This window comes from Salmo trutta, chromosome 19 (genome assembly GCF_901001165.1).
Source record: "Salmo trutta chromosome 19, fSalTru1.1, whole genome shotgun sequence".
Lineage (NCBI taxonomy): Eukaryota > Metazoa > Chordata > Actinopteri > Salmoniformes > Salmonidae > Salmo > Salmo trutta.
Window position 1 is genome coordinate 5,049,289 of NC_042975.1, and position 9,575 is coordinate 5,058,863.

The following is a 9,575-nucleotide window of genomic DNA, read 5'->3' on the forward strand; positions in this document are numbered from 1 at the left end:
AATGAAGAGATTGAGATAAAACTGTCTAGTTTGAGTGTTTGTATCACAACCGGCCGTGATCGGGAGTCCCATAGGGCGGTACACAATTGGCCCAGCTTCGTCAGAGTTAGGGCAGGGTTTGGCCGGGGTAGGGCGTCATTGTAAATAAGAATTTGTCCTTAACTGACTTGCCTGGTTAAATAAAATTAAACGTTTTTGTTTTTTGTCTAAAGGATATATTGAATAATGACCTGATAATGTCAAAAGCCACACTGAAGTCTAACTGAAACAGCTCCAACAATCATCCATTTCTCTCAGCCAATTATCAGTGTAAGTGCCGTACATGTTGAATGTCCTTCCCTCTAAGCGTGCTGAAAGTCTGTTGTCAATTTGTTTACTGTAAATTAGCATTGTATAAAAAAAAATATCCAAAAGTTGACCACGGGTTGGTAACAGGCTGATTGGTCAGCTATTTGAGCCAGTAAGGGGGCTTTACTATTCTTGGGAAGTGGTATGATTTTAGCTTCCCTCCAGGCCTGAGGGCACACAGTTTCTAGTAGGCTTAAATTGAAGATGTGGCAATATCGTCCTCTATTATCCTCAGTCATTTTCCATCCAAGTTGTCAGACCCAAGTGGCTTGTCATCATTGATAGACAACAATTTTCTCACCTCTTCCACACTCACTTTACAGAATTTAAAAATGACTATTCTTGTCTTTCAATAATTTGATCAGATATAATTCTGTGTTAGCATTTGTTGCTGGCATATTATGCCTAAATTTGCTAATCTTTCCAATTAAAAAAATCAATAAAGTAGTTGGTAATATCAGTGGGTCTTGTGATGAATGAGCCATCTGATTCAATGAATGGAGACGAGTTTTTATTGAAGGTGCTTCAAAGCTTTTTACCATCATTCTTTATATCAAATATCTTGCTTTCGTAGCAGTTTATTTTTTATTGTTGAGTCACAATTTTCTCAATTTGCAATACGTTTGCCAATCGGTAATGCAGCCAGACTTATTAGCCGTTCCTTTTTGCCTCATCCCTCTTATTAACCATACAATGTTTTGAATTCCTCATCAATCTGTTGTTGAATGTAATTGTAATGTTTTTTTACATTTGTACAACTTCCTTAATATTGCTGGACCCCAGGAAGAGTAGCTGCTGCCTTGGCAGGAACTAATGGAGATCCATAATAAATACAAATACAGGGATTTAACAGTTTTTACATTTTGTAAATGGGTACCTACTGCCTAGTAACTGGAATATGCAAATTCATAAATATATCAAGTGCAGTGTCTGGTTGCTTTTCATTACACACCACAGACCAGCAAATATTCTTTACATCAACAACATAGGAATCACTACAAAACTTATTGTATGACCTCTTACACACTATATTAGGCCCAGTCTTCGGAACTTTAGTTTTCCTAGATGAACTACAGGAAATTTGGAAAGTTTTCAGACCCCTTGACTTTTTCCACATTTATGACAATTAAATAAGTATTCAGACCCTTTACTCAGTACTTTGTTGATGCACCTTAGGCAGCGATTACAGCCTCGAGTCTTCTTGGGTATGACGCTACAAGCTTGGCGCACCTGTATTTGGCAAGTTTCTCCCATTCTTTTCTGCAGATCCTCTCAAGCTCTGTCAGGCTGGATGGGGAGCGTCGCTGCACAGCTATTTTCAGGTCTCTCCAGAGATGTTCGATGGGGTTCAAGTCCGGGCTCTGGCTGGGCCACTCAAGGAGATTGAGACTTGTCCCAAAGCCACTCCTGCGTTGTCTTGGCTGTGTGCTTAGGGTCGTTGTCCTGTTGGAAGGTGAACCTTCGCCCCAGTCTGAGGTCCTGGGTGCTCTGGAGCAGGTTTTCATCAAGGATCTCCGTACTTTGCTTCGTTCATCTTTCCCTCGATCCTGACTAGTCTCCCAATCCCTGAAGCTGAAAAATATCCCCACAGCATGATTCTGCCAACACCTTTCATCACCATTGGGATGGTGCCAGCTTTTCTCCAGACGTGATGCTTGGCATTCAGGCTAAAGAGTTCAATCTTAGTTTCATCAGACCAGAGAATCTTGTTTCTCATGGTCTGAGAGTCTTTTGGTGCCTTTTGGCAAACACCAAGTGGGCTGTCATGTGTCTTTTACTGAGGAGTGGCTTCCGTCTGCCCCTTTAACCATAAAGGCCTGATTGGGGGAGTGCTGCAGAGATGGTTGTCCTTCTGGAAGATTTTTCCATCTCCACAGAGGAACTCCAGTGCGCTGTCAGAGTGACCATCAGGTTCTTTGTAACCTCCCTGACCAATGCCCTTCTCCCCTGATTGCTCAGTTTTGCTGGGCGGCCAGCTCTAAGAAGAGTCTTGGTGGTTCTAAATGTCTTCCATTTAAGAATGGAGGCAATTGCGTTCTAGTGGACCTTCAATGCTGCAACCATTTTTTGGGTACCCTCCCCCAGATACGTGCCTCGACACAATCCTGTCTCGGAGCTTTACAGACAATTCCTTCGACCTCATGGCTTGGTGTTTGCTCTGACATGCACTGTCAACTGTGGGACCTTATATAGACAGGTGTGTGCCTTTCCAAATCATGTCCAATCAATTGAATTTACCACAGGTGGACTCCAAGTTGTAGAAACATCAAGAATGATCAATCAATTTCGAGTGTCATGGCAAAGGGTCTGAATACTTAAGAGGTTTTAAGTATCGGGCCATTCTTTTCAATTTTTGCCTAAAATGACATACCCAAATCTAACTGCCTGTAGCTCAGAACATGCATATTCTTGATATCATTTGAAAGGAAACCCTTTGACGTTTGTGGAAATGTGACAATGTAGGAGAATAACACATTAGATCTGGTAAAAGGTAACGAAACAAACATGCGTTTGTCTTGTTTTTGTTTCTTTGAAATACAAGAGAAAGGCCATTATCTGAATTAGGACTCCAGGCGCAATTTAGATTTTGGCCACTAGATGGCAGCAGTGTGTGCAACGTTTTAGACTGATCCAATGAACCATTGTATTTCTGTTCAAAATGTGTCAGGTCTGCCCAAATGTGCCTAATTGGTCAATATATATATATATATATATATATATATATATTTAAGTGCATAACTGTGCACTCTCCTCAAACAATAGCATGGTATGTTTTCACTTTAATAGCTACTGTAAGTTGGACAGTGCAATTAGATTAACAAGAATTTAAGCTTTCTGTCCATATAAGACATGTCTATGTCCTGGGAAATTCTTGTTCCTTACATCTTGCTAACCACATTAGTGCACGTTAGCTCAACCGTCCCATGGGTGGGACACCGATCCTGAAGAGATCCTTAAGAGGTAATCCAATTTCAGCAGGGCCGAGCCCTCCTGTTGTTTGACCCTACATGGACTACGGCAGCGTCAGCTCCCGGTACCTGTCGCAGAACGGTCGGAAGTAGGCTTTTTATGTCCTGTACTCATGCTACAAGATATACAAGATAGCACAGGGTTTTTGCCCCAGGAACCAAGATGTTGATTACCATAGACCTGCCAATGACAACAGCTGGTTCTTTCGCCTTGAGTGGTTTCGCAAACCCCTTGTGGACCGAAGGGCGGTGGCGTCCGATGGACCCGAACTAGCTTTACTATCCATTGTGGATGATGAATGACCGGAGTCTTAGCCCCCAGGGAATAAGGCACTTGAACCTCTTGATCTAGGGCGGCAAAGCCATTTCTAGTCCGTGTCCGGCCCGGGCTTAACTTCGCCAAGGTGGGCCCCTGTTGCCAGAGGTCGCTGTTTTCGACTTCCACGGCGAGTGACATCCACCAAGTCATCCAGGAGCATCCTATTAACTCCAGTCTCCAGGGACGGGGGAGACCCCTTTGGAAAGGGATCCCTGCAGAGTTCCCGGCCAGTCAGCTGTGGAAAGCCGACACGGCAGGCAACACTTCCACCAGGTCAGAGCGGCATCCGGCTACTGGGGTAGAAAAGAAAAAAAAGTATGCGGGCATGGATTCCACAGTAGCTTGTGTAGGTTCGCTACTTGTGTGCTAAGAGTAGCCACTTCTCCGCTGTACTCCTCTGCAAAGGAGTATTAGCTCTTGATCCATTAGCCTCATTATCAATATGGGTTTAAATGAAACAAAATGTAACCTAAATTTGTATTAAGCCTTTGTGCTTCATACCAGGACTCTCCAACCTTGTAGCTTGAGAGCTACCGTCCTGTAGGATTTTGCTCCAACCCTAATCTAGAGCTCTCCAGGAACTGCACTGGAGAGCCATGCTCTAAATCAACAAATTTAGACAGGGGTTTGCACAAGAAATGCAGTCAAATATAGATCCTCACAATAATTAGTGGCCTGTAGGCCAAGTCCTCCCTGGGAGATAAATTCCGTAGCGTCAGAGGGGAACAGCCATCAACAGGAAGAAAAAAGGAATTGTGTGGTAGCTCTTACGGGACTGGCCATCTTTCCGAAACCATAGTACAATAAAAATAAAAAAAGGACTAGCATCCATTTATATTGCCATATAGTTATGCAACACTATAGCCCCACCAGGAAGCAGCTCGTCTTTATGACGCTTCAATATATTGTCCATTGGTTCATTGTCTGAATGTCCTGGACCATAGAACAATATAACGAAGTCCAACGTTATGCAATAGTGTTGCTTTCACCCAATTGAGGTGTGTCCTCATCTTATGGAGGGAAGCATCATAGCCATAGGCTTAGTTGTGTTTGTACATGATAGCGTACCTTAATATTGTGCCAATCCCAGAGCTGTCAGCTCTTCCCCTTGTCTGCTGGGCTTGATGTTTATCCTCGAAGAAGTCTTGAGCCTCCTTGACAGTGGAAAACATTGTATTCTGGTAGGTCAAGATGAATGTTGGCAGGTTTAGTTGGAATCTCATATCATTGAAGGTCACCCTGTTTCTACAGCTCAGCACTCAGCTATGTAGATGCTGATCCTCTTCCGTGTATAGGCCAGATCCTCTCATTCTGCTGCGAGATGAACAATTTGCCATTTGACTTCAAAACTGTTGATTTGTACAATCCTATACCGGGGTCCGTTGAGGTCCAGGGCCGTGCAATTTTATTCAGCGGCATGGGAAACATGGCATTCTGACAGAACTCCTGCACTCATGTTGTTGATAAAGTCATTGCTTACCTGACATCCATATAACATTCACAGGATTATTTCACATTCATGCACAAATTAACTGCAGATAAACAAAGACCAGGGTTAAAACCTATTTATTGAAGTTAAAAGAATGACTCTTTTCTATAATCACAGACAAAAACCATCATTACTCGGCAAAACCTCAAAATAAAGCAGAACACGCATGGACAAGAGAAAGGAAAACACACTGCTGCTCATGCTCCCAGGTGATATTTATTTACAACAATGTTTTGAGTCTCAGGTCTTCAGGTATCCATGTCCCAGGTGAGTCCCATATGGGCTACCACACAATTCCTTTCTTCCAGTTGATCACTTCCTGAAACAGGAGGTAAAAAAAAAATAAAATGTATAAGAGTTTAACAATATTAAGATTCAATGTATCAAAATATATGATCATATTATATAATTGTCTACCATACAGAACAAACATTTCAGTAAATCAAAGTCTAAATTACAACCCTCCACAAGCAGGGTCTGTACCATTATTTTACCGTCATGTCAATAGAATTAAAAGAGTCCTAAAAATAAAACCGAGGAACTGCAGTGAGATCTTAAGACCATCAGCAGTAATACGTCAAGTCCTATCAGTCAAGTAGTTGTGGAACCAGTTAAATGCTGCTATACCCAACCCATTACAGGAGTCTACGCAACAAAGAATGATCAACAGTATACAGCTTTAAAGAAATCAATAAAATGATCAGCACAATACGCTCTCTTATCCATAGTATTTACTATATCATTTAAAGCCAGGGCTGCTGCTGAAATTGTGCCTTGAGGATAGTAGAATAAATGGATATGTAAAAAAAATCATTGTTGTTGATCTTTACACTGGCCTCTAGTGGCAGTTCTGTGTCAAGTTACCAGAGCAAGAAAGGAAGCGCTGACCATCTTGGAAACTCCGGCCACGTGGAAGAGAATCTGAAAATGTACGAGTATTGTAAGAGTTAATTCCCATTTTATCACCTTGAACTCAGGTCAAGTCAATAACTCCCACTTGATGTGTTCAGAAAACCGAATATCACCACTAAACAATCTGACGGTAATTCCAGCTATTTTCAGTTTAGTATTTCATCATTACCACACCAGGACGCATAGAGAAACTCACAGCTTAGATAGAGAATAGTTTCATAGATTGTGAAAGTGACTACTCACATGAAGGATAGGTGGGAGCTGGGAATCAGCAAGGGGCGACCAAACAGACGAGGAAGACCGAAAGTAAATAATAATTAGTCGAAAGACATCTAGAGCCGTCCAATTAAAACATGCTCCAATGTTTCACAAAACCAAATGTCACCACTACAGGTAATTCCAGCTATTTTAAGTTTAGTATTCATCATAGCATAAACACAGGCAAGTATTCCTTTCTTCCAGCTGACCAAGCTAAGGTAGTTTGAGCCCAGAGTGAATGTCCTTACCTCAGTCTACATGTCCAGTTCAGGGAGACCTTATAGGGATGTTATTTTAAAGGGACACCACCTGAAAAAGTAGAGAATCTAAGATTACAATATGTGGAAATGTACCAATGTTATATAAGGCAAGTTCAAAGTCACTGCCAGTCATGTTCAGAAAACCGAATGTCACCACTGTACAATCTGACGGTAATTCCAGCTATTTTCAGTTTAGTATTCATCACAACAAGACTAGACAGATACCGAGATAAAATGTCAAAGTGAAGTCTAGGTGAAGTGGGTGTGGTCGTCTTGCCTTCTCAAATCTCCTAGTCATCAACTCATTGGGGCGGTGTCAATCCTGTTCAAAAAACAATCACAGGGGGGGTTATGAGAATCTATATAAACGCAATTATCTCCTGAACATGACTGAAGTTCTCTTAACACAGCTGTTGCTCAGAAGTAGTTGAAATCATCAGTTATTGCATCAAACTCTTCCTATTCAAGCTTTCATCACCGACAGCTGTGGCTATGGTGCCTCTATTCAAAATCATTGATCAGAGGACTAGATAACAATTCGTTTAAAATGATAAACAATCCTCATTCAATTTTCCATTGAATACTCAACTACACATTACAAGTCAGGCCTCAATAGCCAGTTGAATTTACCAGCCATGTGCACAGTCGGTGTATGCGCCGGTTCAATCCACACTGGCCAGGTCCAGATGGACTGGTCTCCCGAATCTAGAACTGATGTACACTTTGGTTAATGCATGAGGACTAACAGGCCTTGCATTTCAAAAAATATGAGGGCTAGCTAGCTTAGCCAACTAAACGCCTCGATTTAAGATAAGAGTTGAGCTGCGACTATGGACGGACTGGAGCTCCGACGCCACAAAATGACGTTTACAGAAAAAAACGACTTACTTCAGCGCCCCCCCAAAAAACAGGCCGCAATTACAAACGACATGTTTCTGTGTAATTTCGGGATATTCTATTGTTGCTGAAATCAGTAGTTGTTAACTTCCATTGTATGTAATGTAGGAGCTCCAGTTCGTCCACACTAGCCGTCCCTCAACTCAATCATAAAGCGTGGAGTTGAGTTTAAATCGGCTAATCGGTTAACTACGCTAATTTCCATTGCGTAAACTGGTTTTCCGTGTTTGTGGATCAGATGAATAGCAAGCAAACTAACAGATGGCTAACAGTTTAGGAATCTTCGTCTTACTAGATCACATCTACAAATTGTCAAAAATCGACCACGTTAGTTATGCATTAGCAATTAATTCAGTAACATCCACGCCAAACAGACTTACCCCCGGCATGGTTTACGTTTCTCCAGTTTCCCACGTGTATGGTTCTGCAAGGCCAAACCCTCCACAACTACCAATCTAGCTACTTGGAGCTAACGTTCATGACCAGTTCAGGAGGGTTGCAAGACTCAAGTGGCTGCAGTGTACCAATAACTAACGTTAAACACGAATGAAGCATTTCTAAGATATAACTTCGACATTGAGAAAGTCGTCATGCGTCTACAGGTCGATCACAAGACTAATCGAATGAGCGAGCATGTGGCTGGTCAGTCCATTGCGTTACATAAACTCTCTTGGTGCATTCAAGAGAACTGGGGACTTGGAAAAAACGAGCTCAGAATGTGGAGAGAAAAAAAATCTCAAAATCGTGAAGTCAGTGACCTATGGGTCAGATAAGTTGGAGTTCTAGGGTGATGGCGCTTTCAAGACAACTGGGAACTCGGAAAAAACGAGGTCAAATCACGAAGTAGAAAGAGTTCCGAGTTGGATGACCATTCAAAATGATTTTTCCCAGTCCGATGTCATTTTATCCAGAGTTCCCAGTTGTTTTGAAAGCGGCATGACGCCCGAGTTTACGACAAGTAATTCCAAGTTGGATGACCGTTCAAAACAGATTTTTCCAGTTAAGGATCGTTTTTGTTATTAGTTCCCAAATGTTTTGAACGCACTAAAGTCGGAGGTTGGAGATTCCCGAGTTCCGATCTAGGTTGAAGTTCCGAAATGTCGAGAACGCACCATTGGTCTCCGGGTATTATACTGAGAGGGCGATGACACGTTCACGTGCTAATCGAAACTCGGACATTTCTGACTTGGAAATTCGTTGAAGAAACATGAACTCCGAGTTTCCCACTTGAAAGTACGAGAATCGACTAATAGTAAGCTCCTCTAGTCTGTAGGTGAGGAAGGTGGTGAGGAAGGTAGGGAGTCTGTAGGCTGGGGAAGGTAGGGAGTCTGTAGGTGAGGAAGGTAGGGAGTCTGTAGCCTGGGGAGGAAGGTAGGGAGTCTGTAGCCTGGGGAGGAAGGTAGGGAGTCTGTAGGCTGGGGAAGGTAGGGAGTCTGTAGGTGAGGAAGGTAGGGAGTCTGTAGCCTGGGGAGGAAGGTAGGGAGTCTGTAGGTGAGGAAGGTAGGGAGTCTGTAGGCTGGGGAAGGTAGGGAGTCTAGCCTGGGGAGGAAGGTAGGGAGTCTGTAGCCTGGGGAGGAAGGTAGGGAGTCTGTAGCCTGGGGAGGAAGGTAGGGAGTGCGATGACACGAGGACATAAGAATGGCGCAAAGTACAGACCCTCATCTCCTGAGTACAAACCAAGTGGAGTTACTTCTCTTGAGAACCGTAAGGATCTCGATGTGGAGTGAGCCGGTAGTAGTGCTCTGAAGTTGAGCCTGACCAAGATGAGGTCGGCCTACCTGTGGCAACAGGTGTGGCGGAGACTTCCTAGCTTTGCCTTGACGAACAAACCAGAAATGATTATGGACCGTTAGGAGTGAGATCTTTGCAGAAAGTGCATCCATGTTTTTTTGGGGGGTCGATACATATTTTTGTGTGAAGCTGGGTGAAGAACAAACTGGGAACTGTTACATTTGTCAAAATCTCGGGAAATGGAATTGTGTTGATTTTGTTTTTGTGCATCGTCCGTCCAGAGGCAGCACGTGCTCCGCATCACGTGATCCGGGGGTCAACCTGGGTCGTGCTTTGGCTCTCCGGAACAGGGCGTCGCTCAAAATAATGATCAGTGGGGTGATAAGATGAGA

General features: G+C 43.0%; 2 long non-coding RNA genes and 4 other non-coding genes across 7 annotated transcripts; all 6 read right to left on the reverse strand.

Annotated features, from left to right (window-relative positions):
* Window positions 1-5,186: 5,186 nt before the first annotated feature.
* On the reverse strand, window positions 5,187-6,606 carry LOC115153870 (uncharacterized). 2 transcript variants are annotated; one of them, XR_003867778.1, is made up of 4 exons: window positions 6,544-6,606; window positions 6,281-6,298; window positions 5,990-6,046; window positions 5,187-5,444 (listed from the first exon to the last, which is right to left on the reverse strand). It is a non-coding gene; the product is annotated as an uncharacterized LOC115153870 (long non-coding RNA). The 2 variants fall into 2 exon arrangements; XR_003867777.1 differs by having other exon boundaries at window positions 5,990-6,600.
* On the reverse strand, window positions 6,130-6,205 carry LOC115155126 (small nucleolar RNA SNORD65). Its single transcript, XR_003868018.1, has one exon. It is a non-coding gene; the product is annotated as a small nucleolar RNA SNORD65 (small nucleolar RNA).
* LOC115155130 (small nucleolar RNA SNORD65) lies at window positions 6,402-6,467 on the reverse strand. The gene has a single exon (XR_003868020.1). It is a non-coding gene; the product is annotated as a small nucleolar RNA SNORD65 (small nucleolar RNA).
* Window positions 6,607-6,688: 82 nt separating the features above from the next.
* LOC115155129 (small nucleolar RNA SNORD65) lies at window positions 6,689-6,763 on the reverse strand. Its single transcript, XR_003868019.1, has one exon. It is a non-coding gene; the product is annotated as a small nucleolar RNA SNORD65 (small nucleolar RNA).
* A 67-nt stretch (window positions 6,764-6,830) lies between these two features.
* On the reverse strand, window positions 6,831-8,570 carry LOC115153871 (uncharacterized). The gene is made up of 3 exons (XR_003867779.1): window positions 7,833-8,570; window positions 7,186-7,266; window positions 6,831-6,877 (listed from the first exon to the last, which is right to left on the reverse strand). It is a non-coding gene; the product is annotated as an uncharacterized LOC115153871 (long non-coding RNA).
* LOC115155116 (small nucleolar RNA SNORD49) lies at window positions 6,971-7,037 on the reverse strand. Its single transcript, XR_003868010.1, has one exon. It is a non-coding gene; the product is annotated as a small nucleolar RNA SNORD49 (small nucleolar RNA).
* Window positions 8,571-9,575: the final 1,005 nt, after the last annotated feature.